We start from the raw sequence: 8,157 nt of genomic DNA on the forward strand, positions 1-8,157 counted from the left end.
GGAGAACTCGTTGGTTTCGAAAATGTGTTATCATCTTCACAGATGAACCAACGAGTTGTTTTTCTTTCCTTGGAGCGCGACGTCGCTCAGGCGGTTGAAACCGGTTTGTCTTTACCGCCAGATATTTTCGTCAGCGTTCGTATGTTGGACTCACCGGCGGTGAAAATCACTTTATCAAATTTGCCAGCTTTCGTTAAAAGCGAACAGATCTTGTCCGTTTTAAAACAGTTTGGCACGGTGGTGTCAAAAATCTCCTGATTCCTTTTCGTTTGCGTTCGGATTCCACAGTCCGCCATATTATGACCTTCCGGCGGCACTGTTACATGGTGTTAAAAACAACGCTCAATCGCTCAATGCCTCAGAGACGTTGGAAGTTGAAAATCGAAATTATCGAATGTACATTGCTAAGGAATCAATGACGTGTTTCACGTGTGGTGCCTTCGGACATTTAAAAGGTGCTTGCACGAAGTATATATCCGGTGGCACATCTAGACAGTGAGGAACAAACGCTGATACTGTGCTGTGTCACGTGGTTGGATTTTCGTATATCATGCCTCGCCCGCTCGGGGTGGGAAGACTGTGCTTCTGGTCACGCAATAAAGCGGAGTAGATGGTGGCCCGCGTGCTTCTTGCGTCCCACCGCACCTCGTACACTCTAGTTGGCTGACGAGGATGGTTGAATATGGACTTATGCCCGTTTTCGACGGAGACGACTTCGAATTGTTTTCGGAGCAATTGGAATGCTATTTCCACGCGAACGATGTGGTCGACGAGAGCAAACAGAAGTCGATCTTGCTCGCTTCGCTTTCGCCGGAGCATTATCGGCTGCTGGGTGATTTGGTGGCACCGAACAGGCCCCGGGATGACGGGCTGGCGTTTCGGGACATTGTGGAGAAAATGAAAGCACACATGGCGCCGGAGAAGTCATTACAGCTCGCTCGATTCCAGTTCGATCGCCTCTCGAAAGGTACAGGGGAACGCGTCGCTGAGTTCGTGGCGCGGATTAAGCATTCTTCTGTGGCCTTCAAGTTCACGGGGGGGGGGGAGCGTCCAGCTCGGCTCAGAGATCGTTTTATTGCTGGTTTACGAGATGCGAAGATGGTTTCAGCGGTTTTACGGCTGAAGGATGAAGCCATTACATTCGACTCGGCAGTCACCACGGCTACGGCGGTCGAGCAGACTCGCGGGGATGTTCGAGCCATCACCGGCCACGCGGGGTCGCGAGCACCCCGGGACGCGCGCACGACCTTCGATGCCGGTCGGACGTCGCCGCGCGGCCGCGCGTGTGGCGGGGTGACCCCGCGGACATGCTTGGGATGTGGAGGTCGACACCTGCGCCTTGCATGCCCGTGTAAAGGCAACGTATGTTTGAATTGTCACAAGGTGGGTCATTTGGCGCGTGTGTGCCGTGGGGCGCCGGCCACCGTTAAGGTCATGGATGGCGATGTGCGAGGCGACTCGGGGCGGAACCAGCGGCCGTTTTTGAGCCTGTTTTCAATTGGCCCGGCAGCGGCTCGCCCGATGACGGTGGAAGTCGAAGTGAACAAAACGCCGATCACGTTCCAGGTCGATACGGGAGCAGCGGTGTCGCTCAACGGCGAACAGACCGCGCATAGACTCAACGGCCTGAAGCTTATCAGGTCAAACCTCACGCTGTTCACGTACACCCACGAGAAGATAACGCCAGTCGGGATGGCAGACGTGTCTGTGCGGTACCAAGGCCAGGTCGCCACGCTTCGGGTGTACGTCGTGCGGGGGAGGGGGCCGCCTCTCCTCGGCCAAGATTGGATGGCCCGCATCAGGCTAGACTGGGCCACAGTTCACCTTGTGCAACCCGTGCCGAGCCGGTGGGAGGATCAGTTGGAGGAGATTCTTCAAAGACATCAAGGGTTGTTTAGCGACGACCTTGGGAAACTCAAGGGCATGGAAGCAAAACTCTTCTTGAAGGAGGGGGTGGTTCCTCGGTTTTGTAAACCGCGTCCGGTGCCGTATGCCCTGCGGGACAAGGTCAAGGGTGAACTGGATAGGCTGGAGGCCTGTGGAGTGATCAAACGGGTGTCGTGATCAGATTGGGCCACCCCGGTTGTCACGGTGCTGAAACGGAATGGAGACGTCCGATTGTGCGGGGACTTCAAATCCACGGTTAACCCGGGGCTCAGCGTTGAGCAATATCCACTGCCGTCAATCGATGAAATATATGCGCGATTGGCGGGGAGTCAATACTTCACGAAGCTCGACCTGCGTGATGCATATTTTCACCTGCCGATGGATCCCGGGAGTACCGAGCTTTTGACAATCAACACGTGTCAAGGACTCTATCGATATACCCGACTTTGTTTTGGGATTGCTTCGGCCCCAGCTTTGTGGCAGAAAGCCATGGATCAGGTTTTCATTGGCCTGCCCGCTCAGACCTACCTGGACGATGTGCTCATTGCGGGGAAAACGGCGGACGAGCATCTTGCAAACATTGCCCAAGTGCTGACAAAGCTAGAAGTGTGCGGCCTGCGCTTGAACAGGGACAAGTGCGCGTTCTTCAAGCAGCGCTTGGAATACCTCGGGCACATCATCACGCCGGAGGGGCTGTTGAAAGGTCCTCAGAAGGTGGAAGCGATTCAACACATGCCACCGCCTCGCGACAAGACTCAGCTGCGCTCGTTCATTGGTATGGCCCAGTATTACCAAAGGTTCGTGCGCGGGCTCAGCTCACAACTTGCGCCGTTAACGCGGTTGCTCAAGAAGGACGAGCGCTGGGCTTGGAGGCCTGCACACCAGGCGTCGTTCGACCGCGTCAGCGGCTGCTCACAGACGATACGGTCCTCGTGCACTACGAGCCTGCGCGTCCGCTCCTATTGGCATGCGACAGCTCTGCATATGGCATCGGGGCAGTGCTCTCCCACAGGATGGACGATGGTGCCGAGTGGCCTGTTTGTTTTGCATCCCGGACCCTGTCCACAGCAGAGCGCGGATATGCCCAGATTGAGCGTGAGGCTCTCAGCCTCGTCTGGGGTGTGCGGAGGTTTCATCACTATCTGCTGGGGCGGCATTTCACTTTGCAGACGGATCACAAACCGCTTCAATTCATCCTGAGACCCGAACGCGGGGTGCCGGTGGTAGCAGCCGCGCGAATACAGCGGTGGTGTCTGTTTCTGGGTGCTTACGATTATGATATTCAGTTCCGAAGCACCGAGAAGCATGCTAACTGCGACGGGCTCTCACGCTTGCCGTGTGCGGAGGGTCCAGCTGCGTCCAGCTGTCCAGATGAACGAACTTGAAATAAAACTTCATTTTGGGATTTAAATTGAACTGAAAATGAACGGTTCCCTTGACCATGACGTCACAATAGGGTGACGTCACAGAGTGGTGGGAACTTTATGATCGTGTTCCCCACACGTTGTTTCTCGCACTTGAAGTATTTTCCAAGATGGAGAGAACGCGGCTGTTTCTTTTCTTGGTGTTGTCGTGCTTTTTCCTGTGCTGTGTCCGTTACCTGCCAGAACTTCAACAGGTGAGTGAATCGGGTGGGAACATTTACGTGGACGTTTTAAAGTATTTAAATGTAGTTTGTCCACGGATGTTTGATGCTCTGTGAGGGTTCGATCCCGTCCAGAGTGAAGAAGTAAATTAATTTAATTATTCAGTGAAAACGACTCCGATTTGTCCGTGTCCGTGTCTCTCAAACAGAAGTTGCTGGAATATCCTGAGGACATCTCTGTGTGGGACAAACTCAGGAATGTTCTTCCCTTTCAGGTAAGATGGACGATCAAGTGTAATACTCCAGGAGTATTTGGTGTGTTGTTGGTTATTAACTCAAATACGGGTTTCAGAAGGTGGAACGGAGCCCTCTCAGGTCTTCAAGAAGGTGTGTGTGTGTGTGTGTGTGTGTGTGTGTGTGTGTGTGTGTGTGTGTGTGTGTGTGTGTGTGTGTGTGTGTGTGTGTGTGTGTGTGTGTGTGTGTGTGTGTGTTCCATCGCTCCATGTGACCCCACTTTCCAAACAAGATGTCTCCCCCTATTAGAACCCATGTTTCCAGGGAAATGTAAGTGTGTTCGTGTTCCTCTGGTAAGAAAATAGGAAAACCATGTGTTAACCAAGGCTGCACATTCTCTCACTTCAACAACTTGTAATTTCCATTCGTATTTACGTTTTTCAACACGGGAAGACGAGTGTACGTGAGAAATCATTGTGATTTACTCGGACTTTGAATGGATCGGTGATCCAGGAGAAATCATTGCAGATTTACACTAGTCCCCTCACTGATAATGAGATGCAGGAGTTTGTTGGACTGATCATTGTGTGGAGGATTGTGATGAAAGTCGACAGGAGGTTTGCCATCTGGTCCTTTTAAGAGAGAGAAACTGAGATCATGAGATTTGACAGGATTGAAAGATGTATTCCAAGTGTTTGAACACCTTGTGATTTTGTCAATGTCTGGAGAGAGGGAAGAGGCTGCAGCCTTCTAGTCTGAAGGAGGAGTGATGTCACGGTGGAGAGTGGAGTCATCAGCAATTCGATAAAGTGGATTTTCCAAAGGGTCAGAGAGATCATTTATGAAGTTCAGGAAGAACACTGGGCCCAGATCACTGCGTTGTCGAACTCCAGCCTTGCCAGGAAGAGGAGATGAAAGGATTCTGCTGAGTTCTTCACGTTGGTTATAAGAATGGCAGAAGTACCATAATGATGCCACGTGTGGAGTTGACCTTGGATGCCTGAAGGAAAGAGTTTGAAGAGTAAGACTGCATTCCAGACTGCATCAAAATCACGTTATATGTCCAGATAGCTGACCATGATCTCATGTCTGACATTGAGAGCCTCGATTCATTGTTGGGTGAGTAGAAGTACCATGTCCAAGGTGTAGTGTGACCTGGTCTGAATCCAAGTTGGTAAATTGAGATGAAGTTGTTTGAGAAATGCAAGAATTTCCGATCAACTGCCATGTTTGATTCCAAGATTTGTTGATAATTGGAAGTAAGCTGATAAGTACGTGGATAAGGTGATCAGTTTTTGCACCTTTTTTTGGTCATCTCTTCGAGCATGACCTCATAATATGGGTGGAGATGTCCTTCGATCCGTCCGTCCGTCTGTCCGTTGCGAAAATTACGATTTTCAGATTCTATCTCCTCCACGATTTCTCAAGCGATCTTGAATTTGATTGTGGCAAATGAATGTATGGGACAATATCTAAATTTTGTCAGGCCGGATTTTCGATATTCATTTTAGTTTTCGCGTCACGTGACTTCAAAGTTTGCAAAAACTGCCCTACCTTCAGGAGGTTATATATTTTCTCGCAGAGATGACCGTCATTCCCGCACGGGGGTAATTTTTATGATGCAGTGATTTGTTCACTTCTGATGGTGTTTAAAATTTGCTTTCCTTCTCATATCAGTAAAGTGAGGATTTTTTTCACTTTGAAGGTGTTTTAAGTCTGTTTCCCTTCCATTTTGCAGCATTAAATCGTAATCCTTTTTTTTCTCTTCCAATTGAATTGTCGAATAAACACGGGGGAGACAAATCCGTTGCCTAACCCGGATACTGATTTTTAAATGAATCAAAGTCATGTCATGGTCAACCACCATGTTATATTTGAGGTCAATCGGAGAAGGAGTTGTGAAGTTACCAAGCGGAAACCAAAATGTTCATTGATGGACGGATGGACAGACGCACATAAGTAAAGCTGGACTTACACATCAATCTCATCAATGGTCTGTTTGAATGCATGCAATAAAACTCAACATAACCCGATGTATATCGGATGACCCAACTTGTAAAGATATATTTTCGTGTGGTACTCTATTCTCATCCGTCACAGACAATTCATGAAATACAATTTGATTGATACATGATTTTCTTCTTTTTATGTCTTTGTCATACAGAAGCGTCAAAGTTTTTCTGAAAAACTCTTCCAAAGATTTCTCAACGTCCTCCCCTTCTCAAAGGTAGGATGTTATGGCTTACACTCGGTACATTTTTTGAAAATATAGAGGTAAAAGTTTTGTGCATCATATATATTGTGGTGGATATCGCCTCGGGATAACTCCTCGAGGACGGCTTGTCTTCAAGAGACCACAGACACCATTTTCAACTCTCAACTCTGGCCGGATCTTCGTGCCCAAAGTCGATTTACCTCGTCGGTGAGGTAAAGCGAGGCAAAAATTGAACCATGCCAGAGGTTACCGAACAGGCCTCATTCAATCAGCCGAGCAAAACCAATGTCACGTAACCGCATCTGAGATTGAACTTGGATAACGAATTCAAGCTTGCCAAAAGCCTCAGCAGTCTTTGACCACCATCAGAATGGACAGAATAATTCAGGACAGTTTCTGAGGAAATTGCTGTTCGTATCAGCAATGAAAATGCAATTATTTGCAGTGGCAAACAAATGAGTATTAACATTGAAGGAGAACAATGAAATGACAGATGCACACAATTAACACAACATGTATAAATTGCCAAATTATCCATGTTTGAAGTTGTTTTGAGGAAACCCTGAAGAGGATCAGCTCATTCGCCTCCGGGTTTGATGGACTTTTGTTACATGCATTCATGAAGTGGTTTTAAAATGGTTGCAGTGGCTTTGGGAATAATTTGTTCAGATGTGAGGAAAATATGCACAGATGGTTGTGAAAAATAATGTCGAATGAGAATAATGATGTGTGGGATGTATATCTGCACAATCTCAACTGACATTGATCATCAAGGACTGAAGGAGGTTAAACTAATATAACTATCAAATAACTGATTTAACATGATGAGGATCTCTTTGGGACTCCTCAAAACCACAACACTACTCCCACTTCTCTCCCCAGCCTCTCCGAGTCTGCATTCATCCGTTGTGTGAGCGTGTGTTTCATGGCTCCATGTGATCCCACTGACCACACAAGATAGCTCCCCCTATTGGCCTACTAGAACCCATGTTTACAGGAAAATACAAGTGTGTTTGTGCTCCGATGCTAAGAAAATACAAAAACCATGTGTTAACCAAGGCAGGAAATTGTCTCAAACAACTTGTACTTTCCATTTGTATTTACGGTTTTCAACACAGAAAGACGAATGTACGTGGGAAATCATTGTGGGTTTACTCGGTCTTTGAATGGACCGGTGATCCAGGAGGAATCATTACAGATTTACACTGATCCCCTCACTTCCCCCTCTGACCTCTGTAATCTTGATCATTTCAGTGAAATCAGTAATTTTTGATTGTTGGTGTTGTTGTTTCTTTCACACTGAATCCCATCCTTGAGAAGGAACAAGGATTTTTATTGTCTTTGTGAGGATGGGTTGTCAACATGTTTCCCACGTCTTTCCTGAAGGTATTATCACATGCTTCATTCCAGAAACAACAACAAACTTTTTATGACGATCTTCTCTTCTTTTCTTTTTTGCCCCCATTGGAAATGGGGGCTTGTGGATTGGGTCTCATTCTTTCTGTGCATCTGTCCGTCCATCCGCAGCCATATGTCGGACATGTATGGACCGATTTTGTTCAAACTTGACACACGCACAGAATGTACATGATGACGTACACGTGCACCTCACTTTGTGTTGTGATGTGATGAAAGATGGCCGACCGGTAAACTCGTGGCCGTTTTTTAGTTGGAAAACCCCCAGTGTTGAACACGTCCTCAACCGTTTCTCAGACGTACATTCACCTACATTGTTCTACTTTTTTGTCATACCAGAACCGTGAAGCATCTTTCATGAAAATGAAAAATATAAATTCTGATGAGACGACTCGATTCAATTTCACCCCAACCACCTTTATAAATAATTTATAAAAACTGATCAGACAGTATTTTCAACTGAATGATAATTTTCAATTGTCTGCAGTTATATATTTTATTTTACACATCAATAAGTATTCTTAAATGTTCGACTGTTTGTGTAATTCAGGATGTCTCCTCCAAAATATATGAACATGGAATACCTTCTGTGTGAAATTTGCATTCCCAATCAAAAGCAAAATACGTGTCACATGACCAACTATCTTGGACAATATAACCACGTGACCCACATCATTAATATTCATGACCTAATAACCCAATCGTACACAGACTTCTTTGTCACATGACTCCACAAGTCGGTTGTACAAACCCATAAATCTTGTGAATATGGACTCGCCCTTCAACCCCAGACAGCAAAATTACGAAAACCACGGGAGAT

Source organism: Eptatretus burgeri, chromosome 8 (genome assembly GCF_056783735.1).
Source record: "Eptatretus burgeri isolate ZD-2024b chromosome 8, Ebu_testis_v1, whole genome shotgun sequence".
Lineage (NCBI taxonomy): Eukaryota > Metazoa > Chordata > Myxini > Myxiniformes > Myxinidae > Eptatretus > Eptatretus burgeri.